This window comes from Ischnura elegans, chromosome 3, assembly GCF_921293095.1.
Source record: "Ischnura elegans chromosome 3, ioIscEleg1.1, whole genome shotgun sequence".
In the NCBI taxonomy this organism is placed as follows: domain Eukaryota; kingdom Metazoa; phylum Arthropoda; class Insecta; order Odonata; family Coenagrionidae; genus Ischnura; species Ischnura elegans.
In genome coordinates this window covers 90,895,764-90,921,378 of record NC_060248.1, presented here as the reverse complement: position 1 = coordinate 90,921,378, position 25,615 = coordinate 90,895,764, and the positions used below count along the sequence as shown (strand labels likewise).

The following is a 25,615-nucleotide window of genomic DNA, read 5'->3' as shown; positions in this document are numbered from 1 at the left end:
AATACGTTTAAAATACTCAAGGAGAGTTTATCAATTCACTTTAAAATTACTCAGCTGTAACGGCATCATAAATTCAAAATATCTCGATTATTATCTATCGAAAATTATTCCTATCCCATTGGTGATATTTTCAATGGTAAATGCAAGACCCACTGTAAAGTGCTCAAACGCGTCAAGGACAACATTTCTATCAAATTATCGACGAAATTAAAGCTACATGATGCTACAATAATGCAGTCAATGAATTACATTAAATGTGATAGAGATTCGGCTTTTCCACAATGTGGAATTAGTTCTTCATAGCGAAAAAAAATGTATTTTTTATCGTCTATGCAATGGATATTGACATAAAATTATCTTTTAATGTTTACATGTATCAAACATACTTACGCTCCGGATTTTTCTAACGTATTGTACACAACACCAGCAGGAAAACGTATTCGGGAATATTTTCTTTTTATCCTGGGTTGATTGACCTCGTTCTAATTGTGTATTTATTTATTTATGGCCGGCTCACCACGAATGAGGTAGCATTTAGGCGGTGCTTGGGAATACATTGGAATTCCTCTCTTCTGTGACTCTAGGCTTAAAATAGAAGTTACTTCACATAACACGTGTAGAAGAAAGAATCCACTATAATATAATTTTTTTAAAGTGTTTTGGTGCCTTTATTTTTTTTTGTATTTCAATAAAGATTTTCATTTCTTCTATTTGATATTTATAAAACATCCTGCTGCATAGGTTATCCTGGATATATTGTTCAGAAGATTTTGTTTATAAATTGGTGCCGCATCTGCCCATTTATTGGTGAAAGCATTGGTGCTGTTTCCGGGATGATTTCCTCGGTTCTCGCTGAGGGTACCATTTACGCGAAGGCTGAACTGTAACTCCCTCTTCCATTAAAGGCACAATAGATTAAATTTCAATCAAAAGCGTTTTGTGTTCTTATAAATCTTCATATTGAAAATAGCCTACTAAAAATGAACACGTAGCCATTTAATTTTTTAATAAGCTTTAAGTAATAGACGTCCCACCTGGTTAAATATCAGTATTTTATTTGCAAATTGATTTCAGTTTCAGTTATCTAAATAAATGTACCTAAATGAGCTACGAAAAATTGCTATAATGAGGCTATATAATTTACTTTTTTACGTTCTTAAAGGGGGAATTAGGGAAAGTTAGATATTCCTTTGATGCGGCAAGGGAGTGCGACAGTGTCCAGCTGATTGAAAAATCGATTCTTTCCCAAAGTGCGTATATAGTAGAGTGTTGACGAGATCGACTGTATGTCTGCGATGGAGGGGTCATGGAGCCCTCTGAAGCGACGGACACCTCCGTGCGTCGCTTCGCTTGTCTCGCGTCGTCGCAGCTACTCGCCTAGCCCTTACCTTCACTTCCGCGCCTTCTCCTCCTTCCATCCCTGAAACTGACTGTGACGTCCAACCAAGCTTAGCTATATCGATGGCACCCAACTTCTCCTCTCTCTCTTTCGATCGTTTGACGACACATGCTTCAAATTAGCGCCCCACTACCCTGTTGCAACTTTGTCTTCGCCGTTTTAACCTCGAGATTCCATAGAATCCCATACACTAATAGAGTTATCGTCCCTAGTCGAATCGATTCCATTTTGGAAATATCACTATTTAAAATGACGTCCCAGGCTTAAATACAACACCACCATTTTATGACCACTGATTATTTTCCGTGTTTATTATCCCTTTTTGATTCATCGCGGTGAATGAAGTATTGAAATCAGGTTTTATTTGCAACGCTACAAGGGATTGCATTTTACTTTGCATTATACGTAGCTACCAACGCCTACCATGAATATTACCATATCAAGTAGAAAGTGGGCAGGAATAGCCTACCTTATTCTTGCCAGGAAAATGGGCACGACCTGAAACGGAGCAGAAAGGTAAACCTTTTTGGCTAGATTCTCACGGAGTTGAGTGAAAGAAAGGGATTTTGAGGCATCGCGGAAAATCGTCATCGGCATGCCTCCAGGACATGAGGCGGTTTCTACAAAGATAGGCTCGGGAGGGAGGAAGAGGGAGGGGAGCGGAATTCGACGAGAAATGCCTCGGAGGTGGGGAAAGAGGGTCGAAAAAAAGGAGGAATGGAATAATCTCCTTTCTTCGATGCAAAAAGTCGTCCTGCCACTCGCATTTTTCCCTATCGCATCAGGGACGCTCGGTGAGGAGTTGAAGATTGATATAAAAAAAAGAGAGTCGATAAAAAAAGCTCCCGTTGCAGTAGCCTTCGGGGCAAAGGGTTTTTGGTGAAAGAGAGGGTGGGACTATGTAGGCAGAAGGGTAGAGAGAGAGAGAGATCCAAAATGGCGGCGCACATATCACATTCGATCCTTGACGCCATCAATCCAAAAATTTCAATTTCGACCCGGGAGCAGAGCGCCGCCCGTAGTGTCTCTCACGCGCGAGCGGAGAATAAAACAAAGGAATATCGCCGACGGGAGAGTTTGAGCGGTCTCATATGTCGGCTGGTTGGAAGGGATGTGCCACCACCGCCTGAAGAGACGGGGTGCGGAGCGGAATGGAGGCCAGCGGTGCGCGGCACTTGCATGCAGGGATCAGTTACTAGGTGGCAGTAGCGTAGTTTGAATACGATTCTGGTGTTGGGGAGTTTTTTTTATGCTTTTCATCGTGATTTTCGCTGCCCATGAGAAAAATACTATTCGTGATTGCTCTCATACGAGCTGTATTCACTCAGAGATTCAATTCGACAGCTTGTTTGGTCAGGGAATGGTAGAGCTCACCCCAGAGTTAGCGACAGGTGTGTGAATTTTACATGTTGGGCGTGTACATGACAGTACCCTTCTTTTAACTACGTCTGGCTGCAAGAATTTTTACATAGTGTTTTCGTAGTGTTCATTCAAGATTTGAATCCGTGAACCTTCTTCAGTAATGAAGCTCTCTACTCTCTTAGCTACTTTCTTCTCAATAACGGATAAGATAACTATAGTTGTATTCATATTTATTACTTTCTATAGTAACTTCGAGGAATTTGATGGATAAATGGGTGGAGAGGTTGGCTACTGATGGAAAGGTTCAGTTTGCATCCCGGATGAAGCCTACAGACATGGCAATGAAAGTCATCCTAGTGCGTATTATCCTAGGAAAAGAAAACGGCGCCCTTACTCTGCACGTGTGAAATTCACACATATGTATCTTTGTGCGAGGTTAGCTCTACTCTCTGAGCAATAGTGAATGAAAATTAATTTTGAAAAAAACCTCTAAGGAATTTATTCAAGGCACTTCACTATAACTGGGTATAGGTCTAAACTGATTCTATGTCTTACGGGTCTTCATAACAAAACCCCAATCCCCGATGCTAAGCAACAATAAACGGATAAGTCTTAAGTTAAATATAATTTGAGAAGAGGGGAAAGGAGAAAAAAGTTTCAGGCAAGGGAGATAACTTACCTGAGCGAACGGGTAGGGCTAATATCTACAGAATGATGGATCATCCCATAAATGCGAAACTGGAAATATATATACATGACACTCGCAACCCACATTTCATAAACGTTTGGCTGCAATGCATAGTCAACAGGCGCGATAGTGAGGAAAACATCTTCAGTGATGAAATTAAGTGAAATTAGTTACGGACCTCGTATCGTTAATTAGGCAGTGCTTTCGCTAATCGCACAATGATATCAAGCCTTAAGCGTAGATCAATGATACGAGGGCTGTTTTTAAAGTAAGGCAGTTTTAACTGTAGCAGTTCGCACGCCGTCCGTAACGAGTGTGCGCGCTGCCTCCCGGCATTCCTTGCGAACAACTATGTGTCAGTTGCAGTTCTCTATCTAATCTTTACGCTTTAGAGTGGATCTTTAAAATATTTAAGATAGTTAAATCGCCCGCCGCGAGTGAGATTCGGTCAGTGATACGATTTCTGACTGGAAGAAACATGTCGGCTGCATACATTCACTCTCAGCTTTGCGAAGTGTATGCTGATAATGCAAAGAGCGATTTAAAGTGCGAAAATGAGTCGAAGAAATCAAAGATGGCCGCGGAAATGTTCACGATAACGATGATGATCGCTCAGGACGGCCATCTTTGATCACAAACGTTGTCGCGCTGCAGAATCAAGGCAACGGTGTTCTGGGACAGGCGCGGTTTTTTGCTAGTGGCCTTTATGACACGAGTAGTGACGATCAACTCAGAAGCCTACTGTGCAACCCTGGCCAGGATCCGACGCGCCATTCAGAGCAAAAAACGCGGCATCCCGCGTGAACTCCTGGTTGTAAGAAGGTTGTGGTAAGGTTGTAAACTTCTTTAAAGAGTGTTTTCAAAACTTAGTTTTAAGGTATGATAAGTGCCTACACAAACAAGGTAACTATGTGGATGGATATATAAAGAAAAGTATGAAAATTTTAAAAATAAAAGAATTTTGAAAAAAATAATGTTGGTATATTTTTTATAAAAAACGTCCCTTACTTTAAAAAAAAAAACAACCTTATCTCGTACATAGGAACCAATATTGAATAAAAAAATTTTATCAATACCCTGAGTCCAGGATTTTATGGTCCTATTTTAGCACATTATTTTTTAATCCATTGCTAATATTTGGTCCTTTTACTCGGTGATAGCATATTTTCTCTCTTTAAAAATAAAGTACGGTGCTATAATTGTTAGTAGCTTAACATCAAAGTCTAACTTACGATTTCCACATTTGAATACCTGAAGATATGAGATAGGTGAATTAACGTATCACGTTAATCTTCTATGTGAAATGATTTAATGTATTTTATGTATTTGGCTTTGCATATAAAAAAAGTGTTATATAATCAACTTTTCAGAAGAGGTTATGTAAAGGTTGTTTCTTTTTCAACTGCCACGCGTGAAAGAGTTAAATCGAGTAATAACATGGGCGTTAGCACATGAGGTGCGAAGCAGGAGTCATTTTATCCGACACCTTACACTTCAATCCAATTTATAGGATATGAAGGGGAGCGTATGCAGTTCGGTTTAGGTTGTTACAGCCATGCGTTCCACTCTCATGAACCCTTACACAGGGAAAATTGGAACGCAGGAGACGGTGGTGATAAGAGTAGGTATGAGAAGGTACGGGGCACATACTCCCTCCACCGATAGCATCGGTGCGGCGAATTCATTCCCTTGAAGGTGTCTGGCTCCTTGTTTTTTTCCACTCCTTTATGAAGATGGAGCCCAACTTTCGAGAGATTGCCTTTTCATGCATCTCCTACGTCTTCCTATAGATCTCTAGCATGTTCATTGCTTCTGTTAGCACGTCTGATATTCGTCCCGAATCAGCCACTTCACTGGAAAACTAAGTGTTTCCGTGATTTCTTCTAATAATGCCAATGACAGCCTGCTTGTCTTCTATGTGGATTTGTAAAGTTAGGTTTTTAAACGATGTGATATCAACCTGAGAAAAATTATATAAAGCTATCTAAACGTACTCTTCGGTATTTTTTATCACCTGCGGCCCTAGCGGAGCACAAAGAACTGAGCTTACGTAGAATTGAGTGCGTGGAGTAAGTGGGTAGTAAGTTATGTTTGAGTTCTAGCGGGAAATTGTAGAATGCCGCTCTTGCGGCCCCTATGCCTTTCGCATACAGAGCGGGTAAGCCGTAGGAGATACGATCATGAACCTACGCGAAGTATGAATAGTGCCCTTACGCTATCTTATGAGTAGGTACCTACTTTAAATTTTATGCGGAAATTATGTACCGCGTTCTTCATTATCCTGTCGAGGTAATTGATGCTAATTGCGGCTTGAATCGTATTTATGACTTGTTCAATGCACACTTGCTCGTACTTTTGTTCATCGGTTACGACTATAAATGGGGAAATATATTAGATGCCTCCTATCTACCTATTACAGGTCACATAAGTAGGTGAATTAGGGCCTCACGATAAGGAAGATTTTTGGGACGCGCTTACTTAGCATTCACATTTTATTTACATCATTTGTTCTTTCACTTTTATTGCTTTCTTTTCTTACTGTGAGGCATGGAGTTATTCATTTTCATCTGTATATATTGAGGTCATGGGACCCTAAATATTTTTGAGAAAAGTGAAGTCTAGTTGGTTATGTAAGTAAAACTTGTTAAAATGTTTTGCGCACAATTCATTTTCGTTATTAAGACACATCTTCCAATATTATTAATGATTAAGAATCAATAATATGCATATTTTTTCACAGCACCATGTACTAAGTCTTATATAAGCGTAGTAAAAGGTTGTCAATTTTTATATCCAAAACTTTGAGGCATCATACTTCATCATAAACGTTAACATATAGCAATATCCAAGCCAAATTTTCATAATAATTTAGATATAGCCCTTGAAGAATCCTCTGACGTACTACTCCGTACACTAATACTTATAAATGGTCTTTTTGATTGCCTATATTTTCGAGTCAACCTTACGAACCTTCTCTATGAAAAATTACCTCTGTGTGAAGCCAGACAATGTCTCTCACTAGGAATCCTCGTGGCGAAAGACATATCCACCAAATTTGTCAGGTGGAGGAAGTGCCTTTCATCTGCTTCAAGTTTCACGGGATAATAACCCAACAACCAATCCGTCTTGTGAGTAAGAGTTAATACTGCCAATGGCTAAGGGGAGAAATCCTACGGAAATGCGCTTGGGTTAGTTATTTTTGTACAGCTCTTAAGGAAATTTTATTTTGAGATTTAGCATTATTTATCTAAATTTTTTCATGTCCATACGTTTTTAAAAATTAGGTGGGTACCGAGTTGTGTATTTTTTCCGTAATATATGCGTCCAAACTGTAATATTTGTATATTTCGTCTTCACACCAAGTGGAGCGTAGAAATTTTTAGGTCACATAATACTCCCGCTATACCGGTGTTTCCTCCATACGAACAAATTGTTTTAAATTTGCATGAAAGTTTCAAAAATTTCTGTTGGCCCTTTCCAATATTTAATGCTTCTTAATTGTTTTGGTTTAACTCCAGTATTTTCTCATGAGCAGAATAGATATATTTAAGTTACACTCAATTGTATAACATTTTTATCCTGAACAACATTAAAATTTAGTAATTATAACTTTAGTTTAATACGAATGGTAATATGACCGGTTGAAAGAGAAAGAGACATCCCCACAGTAATTGAGGTCACGAAGTGACTAACCACGCACTCATGCTTACTCTTAAAAGTTGAAACTAGGTACTCTTTTCGGCGACCTGCAGCTGCAAATCAACATCAGGTGCGACTAGGCGCTACCGTTAGTACAAATTTCATTGACGAGTGAATTCCTCTCTCAACAGATGAATTCTATTACCAAGAAGCCTATTTTTCAATGCCTTATCGAATTCATCAAGCAGGCAGAAATAAGTCTCTTTCTAGATACTACTATGCAATTAAATTTTCACCATCTGGAGCTCTGAATTAGCCTTATGTGTAACCATGCAAAACGTTTATCATATTTTGAATAAAAATTCACCTGAACTCACATTAGTTAACTCCTCGCAGAAGTAGCTTCCAACTAGAAACCAAGGAAAGCAATGAATTATCTCTCACTTATGAAGTGATGGAACAGTGAGGTAACCAGAAAATTCGTTGGAGGGGATTCCAAAGCCACGGGGGGAAATGTTCTTAAAAAACAGGGTACTAAGTAAAGGGTTTTATACTAATGTTAGCACTTTTCGTAATAGAAAATACTTCATCTTTCAAAGAAATATTCTTTAAATTCATGATTTTTCAGCATTTTGTTATATTTTCTGAAGAATAGTAATTATATTTTTATTTTCATGGGGATTCGGGACCTATGAGAATTATTATATACATGGGCTGAGGACGGCGAGGGATTTCCTCGGCAAAGGACACTCCAAGTGAGTGCCTTCGTGCATCTTTAGAGTTACTTACTACATTATTTTAGTTTGAATTTTGGCATTATTGATATGAATTATTGTCAAACACAATAATCAAAAGATGCAAGCATTCATAAGCCTAAGTAGGTTCCTATTGATAGATTGCGTTTTAGATGTTTATGCGCCTACAACGATATTGTATAATCTTTCGTCATCAAAGTATTTGATGAGCACAGACATCTTAGCTTTAATTAGAGCTAAGGAGTAACTTATCGTGTTTTATCCTTGCGATGACTGGTAATAGTTACTCTTTTTTAGCTATTTGTGCTGAAAATTAACTTAGGTAGGTAGACGGAATCAATTAAACAGTATTAAGTGAAGAGTAAAGTCTTCGCAGATGACGGATCTTATGAGGAAGCACGGTAGGCAATGACTTATCCCTCGCGTTCATCAAGCAAAGGAAGACCGTTTCTGGTAATAATTTTGGTTTTGGCTACCTGAAATTGCAAATCGTCCTTATGCGTAACATTGGAAAACTTTCTCTCGAGTAAAATTCACCTGAATGAGCAGGGTAAACTCCTCGTGGATGACTGTTATTACAAGGAACCACGGTAGGCAATGACTTATCCCTCGAGTTCGTCAAATGAAGGAAGCGCCCTTCATCCCCCACAAGTTCCTCGGGATTCCACCCCATCAACCACTTCGTCTCCCGAGTGAGGGTTACTCCTGGCTGTGGAGAGCGAGGGATTTCCCCTGGGAAGGGACGCCGCTTGAGGAGGCCACTGGAGAGGTCTATATCCCCCTCCCTCATCCTCCCCCGCCCACTCGTATCGCCCGGGTGCGATCCCGACCTGACTCAACGTCCTACCCCCACGCGGCGCCACTTGCGAGGAGGGTCGTCGCCGAATGCACCCCCCCCCCCCCCGTCCCACTGCGACGAGGAGAGCTCTTCGTCCGGGCGGCGGGCGACCCTTGTGTCGCCCCACTGGGAATCTGCCCTTGTTTTCTCTCCCTCTCTCACCGCCCTCCTCCGCTCATCCTGCCTCTTTGCCTTTCTGTACGCCATCACTTGACAGTTGATGCGCAACTTACCGAAAGCAACAGCCTTACCACGGCGAGTTGTGTCTTGAACCAATATAATATCTAAAAACATTTTTTTAAATACGTTTTAGGTTTAAAATCGTTGCCTCGGGTGTGACTTTATAGAATCGACTTAACACAATAAAATGTCAAATACTTTATAGATTCACATGTAACTGTAATAATGTAGATCTGCACGTCTTAGGATTCGACGCGGCTTGTCATCATCTGGTGATAATGACAGCATTAAATTTATGCGGGATACTTATAGTTTTTTTAAATTTCATTATTTTAGTTTTAAACTTGTGAAATAGCGAGATTTGAAATTAAACTTCGCTTTGCATGTTTCACACTCTGACCGGTCATTGTCTCAATATAATATTCATCATCAGTACTGATTTCATTATAACTTGAACGTGACGATTATATTTAAATACCGTGGTCAATCAGATTACAGAGTAGAACGAAGGAAATCGAGGAATTTAGTAAGCGAATCTGTATTTATAAAAATAAAGAGTATAAAAATTAGTATTACCAATCGTGTGAGGCATTCTCAATTGATACGGTAACTATTAATAAAAACAGGAATTTGCGTTTATTCACGCATATTTTTATATTGATAATATAATTACGAAATTTTGTAATGATCACATTTTTTACTGCTATTTCTTATCGTGAAGCGTGTAGTAAGAGGAATGATATAGATCACTGTCTATTTTACGTTAACTTTTTATACCTACTTATATTCTAAAATAAATTTATAGGACGTTGGTTTTGAGTTCTGGTTTATCGCCGTGAACGATCTCCGTGAAATATTCATCAGATAAAATACTTACTTTAACGGAAGCTAATGGTAAAAAATTGGCTGGTTGAAAGGCAAATATAACGTTTTCCTGCGAAATTAATTAAAGCTTTTATCAAATCCCCTTTATTACCTGAGGGTTTTTGCTTTCGAGTATAAGGAACGTTTATTATCTAGCTTAAGTTCTGAAATAATTTCAGTCATGAGACCGGCGGGTGTACTTTTTTCCTTGCCCACTAGGTTGGCTAAATTTTAGTTAGTCCATATTTGATGTATCTTCATTTTTAATGCTTTTGAATTTTTATGGCATAAATGATGGAACACTTGATACTCTCCGAATCTCCACGTAGAGAAGCCAAAGAAGTCCACGCAGCTTAAGGGCCAAGAAAAATGAGCACTGCAAAATTAAATATTTTACTTTAACTATTTCCCTCACGTAAGGCTTCAATTTGTGTGGAATTAATAGAAAGAACCGAGTCGGGATGTAATGAAGGCCGTGGTTACTTCATTCTGAAATAATTCGGATGGAAATTAATAACCCCATGTAATTACGACGTTGAGGGCTTAGAAACATGTTTTTGGCACGCTATATCCTGCAGTTTTTTCAAAACAAAATTCTGTTGCTTAGTTCATCATTGGTATAAAATTTTAGGGATGAGTAACCGCACCACATGCCAGAGAAATAAGCTGCGAGTGTACTTGATGTTTTTTTTTTCAATTTTGAGATCGGGTAGACCTCGATGTCAGTGAAGTAACCGGCTGACCTTTATTTTTCCCTCATTCCCGCAAGCATATGTACATGCAATGAGAGAATTTTTCAATTTGAATGGCTAATATCGTCTACACACCAGCTTCTCTTATTTGCAACCTAGCTACCAACTTCTTTCCCTCATACCCCTGAGAGAAGGGGTAGTGTGGAGAGAGGGAGGGGGCATGTCAAAAATTAATTATCTTCTAATAGCTTTTCGTCCCAGGTTTTTATTAGGTGTTTTTTTGTATAAAACTAGTCCAAAAGTAAAGTTGGTGAGGTTAAATTTCACTGTGATGCTTATGTACCAAAGGTAGGGATAATAGCGCTAATTTTCATTATGGTGGTCATTTTGGCTATTACGTGTCTTTTTTTTTATGTTTGGGTGTGAAAAATTTTATTTTTGGGGTCACTAGTAACTTTAAAATAGCTCAGACCTATTAAGTTTTTTTTAATATATGTATATAAAAGTTTTTAAATATGTATATACTTCGTATTTATAAATTCCAATATAATAATTGCCACTGTTATCAATGTTATTATTTGAGGCATTTTCCAATTCACTTTTTTTCCTTGTGGTAGAATTTATAGGCTTTTAAATTTTCAATCAGTGCCTACCTTAAAAATAAATACGATGTTTTTTTTATGCATGGATGATGCAAGAGACAGAATCTACAGCTCTCTGTCTATTTAACAAAACCCTTAGCTACAGCACCTATGATACGATTCTCCACGTTGCAAAATGATGCAACTGGCTTCACAGATATGTCCTTACAAATTGCTTTTCTTATCTCAGTCAGTTAATCCACCCTATAGTTTGCGATTGCGAAAACTAAGGTCGACCTGAGATGTCAAGTAGGAGAATTAGAGTCAGTGGGAGGATTAAGTTTTAAGCTACATTAAACTACAATAAGCTACATTAAACATTAAACTGAGTCAATCATAGCTCACTTAGAACAGCTTGTTTAATAAAAATGTTTTAACCTTTCTATCCCATGCAATTTTTTCTTCTTTTATTGTTATTAGTATTAGTATTTCTACATCATATAGAATTTTAGAAGATGAGAAGTCAATTAAGTTGTGAGTGACACCGTATTTTTTCTGAAAAAAGCTGGTTTTTATAATTAATTCAGGAAATTCCATGATTATCAATCCATGTCCATTCATCCATCTAAAATTGTCATTTTTTTCCCTTTGAAATAAAACTACGCAAAACCCTTTTACTATGGTTGTAAAATTATAGAGATGGTGCTCGCAAATTTTCCAAAGAAATGGCTACCCTAATCTCAAACAATTGTACGGCTCGGATATTTGCAACAGCAAGAGCATAGACGGCACAAGAGCCCGAGCAAGAGAATAGGAAGCGGTGGGAGGTCGGAGTGCAATGATTTTCGGTGAGCTACAATGCCCTGGTAGGAACAGCACGAGTAGGACCCGCACGCGGAACTCGAGATAGCGACCCAACCACTTGCAAGAGGCGCACTGCCTTACTCTCTTGTCTTCCTACTTAACATCAAAGGCGCACACGACTCAAAGCTCAGCCAATATTGTGCACGGTGCTTGGCTCAAGTTAGCGTTTTGTGCCCGCGGTGGTGCAGCCGTGCTGCTAGCGGCTGCCCGCCCGCGTTTCGCGGTGAGCTGGCGAATTTTACGTGCCGTTCAGCCCGCGAAGACGGCGCGCGGTGGTTCATTTTGCGAAACTAATTCGTGAGAGTCTTGTGTGCTCATAGAGTTCGTAATGGACTGCCTCAAGAAATGGCCTTTGAAGGATTCTTCATTAAGTAATCTCGTGCAGGTCTGTGTCTTTCTGCTTGGCTGAAAAAGGACGTCACAAGTCAAGCTATGCTGATTTAAGGGCATGCAACTCATGTGCGCGCCCAGGGGCCAGCGCCAAAAACTGTGTTTTCGGAAATTCGTGAAAACGGTTCAAACGTATATGATGTAAGGTTTGATTTTTCATTTAATCCAATATTAAATTTTAATTTTATCAATATGCGTATAAATTATTTCATAAATAGCCAAAATATTGGTCAGAAAATTGTTTAAAAAATTAAACGTTATTTCATTTATAATCGACGAGTGAAATAGAAGTGAAGGAATTTTTAAGATACAGATCACGTTGAATTTCTGGTTGCAACGTCTAGTGTTCCTCCAAACGTGTAATCAATCAATTTTTTCATGTGTTACTTATGAGGACAACGAAAAAAATAAAAATGTATAGTGCGGAAATTGCTTTCTTCGCCTTTAACTTTCATCTGATCACACCTATCTAGCCCTTGTTACGGTATTCACCACTGGCCGTTTGATGTAAGTATTACTACTACTACTACTCGCTATAGATTCAAGTTGGTGAATCTGATTGTCTCTCTCTCAATGAATGGTTATTGTTGGTGATTGGAACTATTTCTAATTCTTTATACGCAAATGGTATGTGAGATACGTGGCTTAAAAAGTTTAAAATTATGTTTTTTTTTGTTCCTCCAGAAGTTCTTTTCTATTCACCTCTGTAAAGTGTATGGTATCAAGTAAATAACAATTTCAATCAGCATTATTCTAGTTTCTATTATGTACTTTTTGACTTCATAAGTATCATTGTGTAATGTGTATGTATTAATCTTGTACCACCTTACCAACAACCCCCCCGTGATCGAGTTATTCTCGAACGCTGCATTATTAGTATATTGGAGAGAGAAGGCCATTGTGCTTCATATTATAGTTATCACTGCAAATTACCATCTGGCTGTTAGTTTGTGTTACGATTTTTACCAGAAGGTAATTTATTTAATCCCATTCTATTTGTTTCCTTCTCCCGTTTGATAAGGCAAAGGGTTCTTATTAATTTTTCCCCTTTCTGCTCATATCAAAGGCACTATCTTCATTTCAATTAGACCTTTCTCTTAATTGCGCTCGTTTCTCTCTTGTTTTTAAATGGTGGAAATTTTCATAGTTTCCGTGTTGTCTTCATGCTGGAAATTTTCCTTTCATTTTATTTTCCCAATCTTTTCAAGCAATCGCTACTCTGCATCCGTATCTTACTATATTTATGATAATATAATTCTTAGTTTTTAGCCAAGCGGAACCATTTTTTTATCAGATTTCATCAGAATTATCATGTATTGCGTGTGGTTGCAAATTACGGTTAGCTTGAGCTTAACATTAAGTTATTTCTTACTTATGGTATTGATAAAAGTGACTGGAATCTGTTTTTGCATGCTTAATTTATACCGCAGACTTATTTCCTCATCCGTGTTCATGTCTTAAATTTTTCTATCCGTAGATTCTTGCCTATATTTATGTAAGAAAAAATACCTATTTTTTATAATTTAATGAACCTGTATCGAATTAATTCGTAATTTATTATACAAAGTGATGCATTGTGGTTAATTTCCTGTGAGACAAAATTTTATTTTCTATAAAAGTATGAATCAAGTACTTAACTTTAGAGGCTATCGAATACTTAAACATAAATAGTTTTTGTTGATGAGTTTAATTCCTCTCGTATGTTTATTTTACATCGAGAATAAATATTTAAAATTAATTTATTTGCAACACATAAACCGTATGCAATATACGTTAATAACATACATGTATAATGAATGCAAAATCTTTATAATTCCTGTATCTGTAATGCTTGTATCAAATCATATTTTTTTCATTTCGTTATGCCAAGTCGATTCCATGAAGTCACACCTGAGCAACGAAGTATAGATATTCATACAAGTACCCATCTGTACCCATGTATGTCAGTAGCGTGCGAAATATATTAAATTGTTAATTATCTCTTTATTTCAATTAAATATATTCCTCCCTACGCTTTTTCGTCAGTGATTTCAATATGGCAGTTTATTCGTGCCTAGCGTTATCATCAGTAGCAATATATGGTGTTTTTCCCGCTACTTAATTTGTAGTAGAGAGGTTTCTTTATGAAAAAGTGGGAACAGGCATTTAAATATTTTTTATATCCTCGTATACGGAATGTATTACGACATTGCGTATTTGGTAAAAATGATTTGCGATATCACAAGTGAAATACATCAAGATTTAAAAAAAAAACATTAAGGGTATACCGAATTTCGATTATTTTAATACTTATATTTTTAATTTAATAATTTTTTCAGTAATTGTATCTTACTTTTGCGCCATTTTTATATAACATCCATGGTTTTATTTCAATTGCTTTCATTCAGGATCAACTGAAAAATTCTGTAGGAGGTCATAATTTTTGTGTTTTTTCGGCTCCTGCAGGGTGTGTAATTTAAGTAAGAGAATAAATATCCATTTAAATTCGATTCATACGCTGTATCGAAGTGAAAAATATTGTGGCGATGCATTGACACAATTGCCGCTTTGGCTCTCGCCTCCCGTGCCGGTTGCCCACTCTCGAGTCCGAGTATCGGAAAATATTTTTACGATTTGAACATAAAACTTCTAGATTGTTCCCTAGAATTCCAGTGTGCTGTTTGAGAGGATTCTTGTAGGCGAGTATATAAGTCGCTTCTCCATTCACGGCAGCCATGTAGTTGATATAGCCGTAATAAACATCTACGTGAAATCAGGAAGTCTTTCATTCGGCGTGGCCGACGCTACAGTAGAAATTTCCCCCAGGCAATGCGTGCTAAACGCTTTGTCGCATCGTACCTTCGCATGCCATTTTATCTGTCGCTATTTCAGCTGGATCTCCCTTTCAAAGAGTTCTCAACGCTCTTTCTATTCCAATTTCCACCCTTAAGAAGCTTCATCGATCCACAAGGCCATCGCGCTATCTCCTAGACTACTCCTAGCCCTGCTCTAGCAACCATCGTTCTTTTCTCATCGCCGTGACGCATACCAATTTCCCTTTAATTCCACCCACTGCTCCTCAGTACCATTTCACCGTCGTTCATTTCTTATCGATTCCCCAGCATATCCTCGGGAAATGGCAATTCTCTTTTCAAACAGCCACTTCCTTTTCTCTTGCAAATTTATCAATCTCTGTTTCGGATACGTTCAAACCTATGAGTTCCTCCTAGTCTCCGTTAAATTTTTCTACGCATCTGCCTCCTAAATTCTGGTTAGGGTAATTCCTATTCTTTTTAACCGTCTGGAAAGGTTTGAAACAGAGCATATAAATTATTGGGATAATTCAGACAGTAAAAGAGACAATACGAGAATTTTGATTTGATTAAATTTGCGTATTCCATCCACCACTTTAATTTTTTTTCAATGCAAGAACTTTGAATCGACTATTTTTAGTATCTCTAACTTGCAGACACCTGAGGATATGACGTCAAAAGGGAATTCTAGTTTTTCGACAGTACTATACCTTGTATACAATAGCATGCTTTACAAAATGGCTACGGAGTTGTCATTTTAAAATACTGGAGCAAATTGAAAATTTTGGTCGAAACTGCTTATTATAAGAGACAAAAATCCTGTCAAATTGACATAAATTACCCATTTCTAAGTTTGACCATATGTGATCATTATTCTAAAAGAAAGTAACGGTGAAATGTGATTTATAACGATATAAATACTCCTTCAAAATCACGCCCAGAACCCTTGTATCTATAATCGCATAGATACGGGCATTTTCGTCATACTTATGGAATTTTGCTTCATCCAGTTTTATAAGATGGCTTTTTCATTAATATTTATATGTCCCATTTTCTAAGTAAACCTGGTTGGTTAACAATGCTCCCATACGAAATCACTTTCTTAATCTTTAAATATTGTTCTTATAATACCCAATAATAAATAAATAAATCCTCTTAATTTAAACAATTTTTAATAAATTATTTTAAATAATAAATAAATCCTTAGTTCCTATGTATAGTAATAAAATAAAGTTCCTCCGAAGACAGCGGCGTTGCGTCCGGGGAGTCCAGACCCCCTGAAATATAAAAGTGCACTTTCTTTGCAGCACAAAAGAAAATAAAATATTGATAAATCATGAATTTACAAAATATTTCTTTGAAAAAAGGAAGTTTTTTTCGATTATGAAAAGAGTTCAAATAAGTTTAAAACTTTCTACTTAGTACCCTGATTTTCAAAAATTTCCCCCCTCATTTTGGACCCCCCCTCCGGACAAAATTCAGCCACTATCGGAATATATACGCTGGTTAATATATTTTCATAGAAATGGGATTTTAACGGATATAAGCAATTAAAATTAGTTTTACCCCATCTCTCTTGATTTTGGCGATAAAAGTTCAGGTAACCTTTGTTAAAAATCAGGGGAGGTTCGTTTTTGGGTGAATATATTCATTTTTTGTAATTTTTAGCCTCTATTTTAAAGAGTTTTACCACGCGAGGGTTATTTATCCAGCAAGTCTGGTAGGTCTCTGAAGGTTCAGTAATTTTAGAATCCAACGATTACTTTGGTTGCCATTGATGGTTCTTCGGAGGAAAGTTCCGCGTTCGATTGCCATAACTTGCCAACTTTAGAGGCTTGCATGCGCACATATCTTTCAAAAAGAAGTTTGCTTTCTTACCTTTGATTAAATCCGAACACAATTTTCCTCGTGGTGAATAAACGTTCCGAAAAGTTTTTACAGCTCTTATCACTGTTCCTCACGTTCTTGCTTATCTCTCTACGCTATTACTCCTTACCATTGTTTCCAAAGTTGATCACTTTACTCCTTCCCGCGATTTAAAGCCATGAAGATGGTATATTCTTTATCACGATAGTCTTTATCATGTTTCTTTTGTCAATATTTTAGGTATTTGTGTGATTGTAAACTCATTCTTTGAATTGGTGACTCCTTTCAAGTGTGCATGGAGACATTTATTTTCTTCAAGTCCAGAAAATTTATTCCGCAATTATTTTCTAAGAATTATCCATAACTATTATTTTCGCAAGTAAACCCTTACATTCTTTCGTAATTAGGAGCCTGTTCTTGACAGACACCCAAAAAGTGATAGTACAGGCGTTTAAATGTAGTTGATGATTCAGCTCTGATTACTTTGATAATTAAGCTGTCTAAAAATATTCAATAATTTGTTTTTATTCCCTACATTTACTCAATATTTGTTTTAATAATTGTCTGATTTCAATTACATATATAAATATCGTAGCTTCCATTGTAAAATATGCTCTAACTCTATCTCCGGATTACTCTACAAGTAAAATGAAATGCTCTCACGTCAGTCACCTTTCTTTCTCAATTTTCAAAACATTTGACTCAGTGTAACAGCCAATTGCGTTGAAGCGATGTGGGGACAAAAATTAGTAATCTGTACAATCGGGATGTGCAACTAGTACTTTTTGATCCCGAGTCGAGTAGAGTTGAAAACTACTCGCAAGTATCGATTCAAATATGGTAATTTCTGGACCAGGTAATGCAACAATGCATCCTCCAACATATTTCCAATCCCCTGGTAAATTTTCTAACCTAAGTACTTTGACTTATGTGTAATATTTCCAACCCTGCCGCGTGAACGGCGGTGAAATATACAAGAATTGCCACGAGCAAAAATTCCCCTGGACCGGGAATCGAACCACGGACCTTTGACTTTCCGGGACAATGCGCAGACCACTACGCTACCCAGGTTCTTTAATTCCCGTGGCAATTATATCGAGGCTCATGGCACTAGGTGTTAGGCCCTCGCGGCGGAAAGCCAAAGGTCCGTGGTTCAATTCCCGGTCCAGGGGAATTTTTTCTCGTGGCAATTCTTGTATATACTTTGACTTATGTTGACAGAGAAAGATTACACAAGTTAAATTTTGTACACTATAAGATTAGAAAAGTTACATTTTTTTCATATAAATCTTAACAACATTTACGTATTCTGTTGGCGTTTGGATAAAGAAAGTAGGGTAGGGTATAAAAGTATCACATGAGAAAGTATGAGCGACGGAGCAGTTCGTTCCGAATACTCCACCGGGTCGGAAGACGGTCGGCGGCCACTCTCGACGTCCATGTCGACTACTATAGTGGTTGACTGCTACTTACACACCAAGCTTTAAACTCCCAGGCCAAGGCATTAGAACGACTTATCGACTTCAAAAACTATGAATTATTACATGAATTCCATGATATCGCCTCTTTTCGGCATTTTTTTATACCTGACTGGCCTCGAAAGCTCTGTAATCGAAAATTCTCAACTCGACATTCGTAGAACTACTCGAAACATTCGAGTTGAGTACCAACTAATCGACTCGACAAATTTTCGAGTACTCACACAGCTTCGAGTTCTCACCACTGCCACGAGCTCCACTAAGAAATCCGCTCCAATAAGAAATGATCAAAATTGCACCAAGTCAAAGCTTCATCCATCCAGATATCCATCAATTTTATGAATATAAAAGTCGTTTTTCCACATTTTTTGTTGTTGAAAAAGGCCTGTAGCCAAAAAAAATGTCGGAGTTGGTGGTTATACATGTGTGGTGACAATGATCTTTCTTTTATCTACCGAATGGTGAACAAGCATCTAATAAATATATGCGTGGTTATCAGATTTATCAGGAGAATTTGTAAGGAGTGAATTAGCCCAATTTAAGAGATTGCGTGAAATAAACGTTAGGTTAAGTGACACAGCTTCTTTGGGAAACTTGTCAGCAAAAGCAATTAAAATTCGGTTGAAAATTAGCGATGATCTCAGTGTATCGTAATTTTAGCAATGGATATTTTTAATAAGATTATAAGGATGATTTTAATAAGATGATGTATTAAAGAAATGATAGGCATCTACGGCTCTTGCTTTACACTTGACCCTTGAACGCATCGGATGGCTTGGAATGGAAAATGTTGATGGAGCTTTTTGATGGTAAACTAGGCTTTGATTGCTCCAACGGGGACTTAGAGAGAATTTAGCTGTTTATCCAGATTCTAGGAATCTTTGGCTTTTGATGTCTAGTCAGTGGGAGTAATGATCGAAATTTCGTAGCGTTAGGAGGGTTTATGAGTAGATGAGTACAAGAGAAAGTCGATGCAGGGCCACTGGATCTGAAAAAAGGATAACGTAATGCACGTTAAATAAATGAGAGGAGACGGGATATATCCAAAATTATCCTAAATCCCCCCTCCCTCATTCCTTCAGATGCTCGTCCTCTTTTACCTCGACCGATCTTTGCCCTTCCTCCTAAATATACTATCGATAGCTATTGGCACGTAAAATTTCTGTGGAGTTAGCAAAACTCGGATGGGTTGGTTAATTTCATGGTGTAATATAAGTTAAATATGTTTAATTTTACCAAAGATTGATAGTTGCTAACAGCACATGAAGATTAAAATAATGTTTGTTTTGATGCAAGATAAGCACCTTTGAAGAGACTGTCCACACATGATGCCGTTATTTAGAAAACGTGTCATTATTTTTGGAATCTCTTATTAAATTTACAGTTTATTAGTGTATCTACTTAACTTTTGCTATGTGTGCTGTACGATGAATAACGGTGTCTTTCTTTGCATCTACCTGTTGAATACCTGGATAATTTTCCCTTGGTAATTATCGAGAGAAATAGCAAATAACTTCAATTTTTATGCAATAGTATACTCTTAACCGTTTATTATATGCGATTATGTGTGTTTTTAACTTAAATTTGAGGCATCTTAAGTTCCATCCTCACTTCTCGTTCAATTGATTCGCTCGCATACAAGTCGGGAAGAATTGATCTCCCTCTGTGGGAGATCTATTTCTTTTCCCCTTTCCTCTTTCCAATTCGAATCCTTCTCCTCTCTCTTTCCATCTTTCTCCGTGCGTAAACTACTCCCTCGACTTTTACGGTCTTCCTTTCTCGCGCGGTGGCGCAGGGAAGCGAAAGGCGTAAATAAAAAAAAAGAAGTTGAGTGCTCGCACTGAAGAGAAGGCGGCGATGCGGTCGACCGCTCGTGGTACCATGTGACCGGAGCGTTGAAAGCGACAATGTGCGGACAAGGGGTGCGGAGCTGTAGGTAAGGAACGTAGAGACGTCCTATCGTTGCCAACTTTAAAAAAAATAAAGAAAAAAGGGCTTCTCAAAATTTTACTGGAAAACGTCACTTATTTTAACTTTCGTGTGCTATGTTATTCTTAATGTACTCAAAAACATGAGAGTGTATTTCTAGCTTACCAAATATCCTTTTACGTACGTTTGGTGATGAAATGATAACGCTTCTTCGCCCACATTTGAATGAAAGAACTCCACTTTCTCTAAATATGATGAACTGCTATGTTACAAGTGCGATTAAAAATTTTTTAACGAAATAACCGCGGACTAGACAGAAAATAACTTACGTACCCGTAAGTTTAGGTTTATGTGCGAAAGTTCCTAAATAAAAATCAGATGCCTTGACCGGGATTTAAACCTGGGCCTCTCTAATTCGCGTCAGGCGTTATGCTTCTTAAACTAGCAGGAAATCTTTGAGCGGAGTTGCCTTTAGATGACATTGTAGTTTTTTCTTTGTTAAAACATAGCATTTTATTCACTAAAAGGCCTGGCTAAAAATTCATGTTACTAAATACATACCTGGCTAAAAATTCATGATATTAAATGCATACAAACATCAATTTAAAGGAATTTTTTTTCTGATATAGCCTTCATTAAGCATTCTCGGATACATTATTACTCATCGTTTAGTATTTGATGGAGTTGTGCTTGTCATCTTCAAAATATATTGGAAATATTTTTAACCCAATAAAAAATTGTGATGAAGTAGAAATTACTATCATAAGAATATGATACTTCCGCAGAATGAAGGTTTATTACCTATATGCCTTAAGTTGAAATTGAAAGGAAAGAGAGCAGAAAAATTGAAATGTTGGGTTAATAATTTTGCAAATTCTGGAAGGTTGCCAACCCTGGTGTGCCTCCATCTTTCCCTCCCCTAGCATGATCCCTTGTGTGTCCCAAGTGGCCTGGTTCATTCCTCCTCTTCCCTTTGCATGCTTTCCCTTCCCTCGACCCTCGCAATTCACCGCCTTTTCTTCCTCCACTCCTCGTTATCCCTCATCTCAAAATGCGATGCTTTCAAGGAAACAAGGAAGGAGGACTTTGAGAACCATTTCGTGGTGGGTGGAGAATAGTGGCGTCCTTGTGGACGAAAGACTTTCTTCACTCTCTCCCTTTTCCTCTCCGGGTGGTTACCATCCTTATTACTCTTGATAATGGCTATCTTTGCAGAGTGAGGAGTCCTGTTATCAAATATTTCGTTGTTTGCAAAAGTTTTTGAAAACTTGGCTGCCTTTGGATAAGCAAGTACATATTTTCTTTGAATGTATCTTGCAAATACGAGGTAGATCGGATCTGGCTGCGTTACAAGAATTCTTATATTCTAATTAAGATCGTTGTTTTAAAATTCTTGCACATACCATCAAACATTTTTGTGATACCATATTTGCCATTTTTTGGGCCAAATTTATGCCTCCTCGAGAGGTACTTATGTTCTCGTGGTTTTTCCTTTTACTTAATGAAGAACTGATAATTAATAAAATAGTTTGGTATCATTATTTTTTTCATGCTAAATGAGGTAAAGTATTACCCAGATTAGTACTAATTTATCTGATCAGCCTCTACACCGGACTTCTCCCTTGATAATTTATGTGGTGCATGCAAGGCTGCTTTTTTTTGACGACTTTGGTTCAAGTTCTGCGTGAAATCCACTTTTTTAAACCAACATATTGCTTGGCAAATGTTTAATGGATAAGCTGGATATTTTGATTCTTTAAATTTCCCCTCTAGAAACCCTTTTCAGTGCTTTAGCTCAATCAAGCTATGGGGACACATTAATTAACCTTACTACATTATTTCTGTATGTTCCCTTGGGGATAACTAATCAACACCCAATTTCAGAGTTCCAATGTTCCAGAATCTCTCGAGATTTTTTACCTCCGTGTCCAAACTTCTCTGCTACTTAAGCAATACATTTTTGCCCCGAGAGCACCAGCGGCCTAATTTATGGCAGTTTTGTATGGCATCTTCAAATTGAAATTAATGGCCCACTGTAAATATCCAATTTTACCAATCTGTGGTGGGCTGCATTTCGGTTTTCAGAGGTATGTTCATAACTTTCCGCCCTTGAGTCTGAGGAAATAGAATCAAAAGGCTTATAATTTATTTATTGGATGAAACTAATGCAAAGAGGTAGACGGATGCATGTTTTTGCTTCTTTAACCGTGCCTAACTTTTAGCCAAGTGGAAATTATTCTCTTAAATAAAATGTTTTGCCTAAGATCATTAACAATATTGAGTGCAGATCTTCGAGTCATTCCGCACTTTTTCAAGATATTAGTGCCTATGAAAATATATGTGAAAAATAATAGTGCTTATTAAAAATTTTTATAGATTAAATGTTTATATTTTAAATGTACTCCTAAAGACACTTGCATTTTATATTCATACATCAATAACTAAATACTATTGACTATAATTGACGTTCTAAGCGACAAATATTGAAAAATGGTTAAATTTAAATATGACTTAACCAGTAGATAAGACAAAGGGAGCTATGTGTATGCGAAAATAGGAATTAAACAGCATTCCGGTTTTTTTAGGGTGTGATATCCAAAGAATGAATTTCCTTAGGCGTAAAAATCTTGCTTTATGCTTAATTTTTCTCAATGGTGGGACTGTGATCTGATAGTAACGACCTCATAGCATCCGTGCTGTCGCAGTAATGTGAGGGTTCAAAAGCACGCTCCTCGGTATCGCGCAGTCAGGTTCCTTCAGTCCTCACACGGCACATGCATACTTTTATTCCCTTTTTCCTTCTTCTTTTGCCACATCTAATCACGTGGACACGAGATTGAAGCCAATGGAGTCAACTTTTGTCACAGTGACCCGTACACCCTTTCAAATGATCGCTATTCAACATTTTACCTTACATATTTTCCGCTTGAAACAAACCCTCATGTTAAACACATTTTTTCGGCATTTATCTGGAACTTTGATACGTAAAATGAATTCGAAAAAATGCGGAGGAAAACTTAAAGCGTTTCAGATAGAGGTGAACCAGAAGTTGACAAGTGTCTACGGTTTATTAGTCTACGGTTAGTTTCAATATGATGGTGCTTTGCTTAATGAAATTGAATTTATTTAAACACATGATTTGTTTAAAATACACCTAATTTTTAGCAAAGTTATGCTATCAGCTGTGTTGAAACCAGGTTCAGTTTGAAATAGAGTGAGGATATCAACAATGTGACTTTCGTTATCAATGCGGTTGATGTCTACAATGCCAAGCCTGAATTAATTACCTATGATATTGTTGTTTTTTAACTTGTAAAACGTAGGGGAAAAGCCTGAACTTCCTTGAGTAATGCGTCATCTGAAATTTTCTTAAACGCTTCTTTCTTCACTCTCTAATTCCCTCCCCAGCCCATTTTTGTAACACCCTCCCGTTCCCTCGCTCAACCTTTGTCTACTGATAACAAAATCAATTTCCATTAAAATCGAAAATCTATTTAGTTGGCAAGAATCGATAAAATCGACATTGAGTCATGATCTCCGAGTTTCGATTCAAATTCTATTTTCAACTTTGATCCTGCCCATATCGATTGATCTCAGCAGCATCGCTGTCGGTTTATAATAACGACATTCGTCCCATGTGAAAGACTTCTTTCTTAGCCTGCTAAATTTGGAAAGCCCAAGAAAACATCACAATCACTCGATTTTTCTCAAAAATTTAGGGTAGCCAAATGGTTCCAAGAGGTGATTTTAAAACCTTGATATGCGTGAATATAAAATTTCTAATAATTCCAGCATATATTCTAAGTTGATTTTTTAATTAACTCAAATGTGCGCTCTGAGTTTTTTTTGAATGAATAATAAACATATTTTTGTACAAACAGTATATTTCACAAAAAAGACCAATCGGTTTTTCGATAAATTGATCTTAAGGTTCATATTTCGATTTTTGTTGAGAAGTCATGCTTTTCAATTCGATTTAAAATTGATTGCTCGGAAAATCGATTTTTACTGAAATATTTCCATCACTACTTTCATCCTCCTTACAGCCTGTGCGTATATGTATCTACTCATTCCATCACCTACCTTCTTCCCAACCTCTCTCTCTCTATTTTCCCGGTTCCTCTGAAGAAATTGAATGGATGTAAGCTGCGCTTTCCTGCCCTCTAACTAAGGGGATTATATTGAGGAAACACCATTAATTCCTATGAAGACTGATTTTTGATGCCACTTAGAGTGGATTTAAATCAGTTTTCAAAAATGTCAGCAGCGCAATAATAAATGAGGTCCATTTATGCACATTAGTCGTACCAGTGACTTTGAACTCGCGAAGAATAGCATTGAAAAGATATGAATTCTAAAGATCATATATTCGTAAATATAAATTTTTGCTCAAAGTCCTATATATTATTTCTCCGTGAAATTAAGAAAGCTCTGCCTGTCAGCGACGCGAGTGGCGACTTTTGGAAGCCCTTTTAATGCGCGGTAGTTGACTGTGCAGCAACTGGAGAATTAGAGATACCTACAGGTAAAACTGGAGTATTCTTTTGTGATATTCGGGCATAAACATAGGGGTTTGGTGAAGCCAACGCATACCTCGTGCGCTAGGCAACAAAAAGTGGCTACTTGGAGACCTTGAATACACGCTACTCTGTTTACTATGGGTCTTTGGGGATCGCAAACCTAGCAACTCGATTTATTTGACTAGTTTTCATCCAATATCATGTCAAAAACCCTGAGACAGTGTGGCTTTGTTACTCAGCCTATAAGTCTATGATCAGTGAATGTCAGTCATTCTGTATGTTTGCTGCTCAAAGGTTGAAACCTGCTACCTAACATGTGACTTATAGTCAGACTTACGAGTCATTTAATTTTATGACGTAAAGGCCATTCAACTTATCGGAGAATATGATTTCAAGGTCTAAGAATATTCTCCGACCCTCCTTTTCCTCAATAACTATAGCGTGAAAATCTATATAAATGTTTTCCAAAAATACTCTAATTATAGTTACATTAATGACATTTTATAAATGTATTTACATGAATGATAATACAAATAATAGACAGGTTTCTTAGGTTTTTAATTGAGAGATCCATTTTGACAATTTTTATCGCTTAGTTCTGAAATGAATACAAAGAAATAAGAAACTATTAATGTGTCATTTCTTCACCATATATTATCTAGAGGTGGAACGTATCCAAACAGTACTATGAACTCGGGTCTAAGTCCAAATGAAGATTCTTAGGTCCTTCGATTCGATTAAAAATTAAATGCTTATCCAATAAGACTGTTTTGGAGAT

General features: G+C 37.3%; 1 protein-coding gene across 1 annotated transcript in view; it reads left to right on the top strand.

Moving 5' to 3' along the window:
* The window catches only part of LOC124156137, a 372,909-nt gene that overhangs the window by 223,670 nt on the left and 123,624 nt on the right, over positions 1-25,615 (top strand). The gene's annotated exons all lie outside the window — the stretch shown is intronic.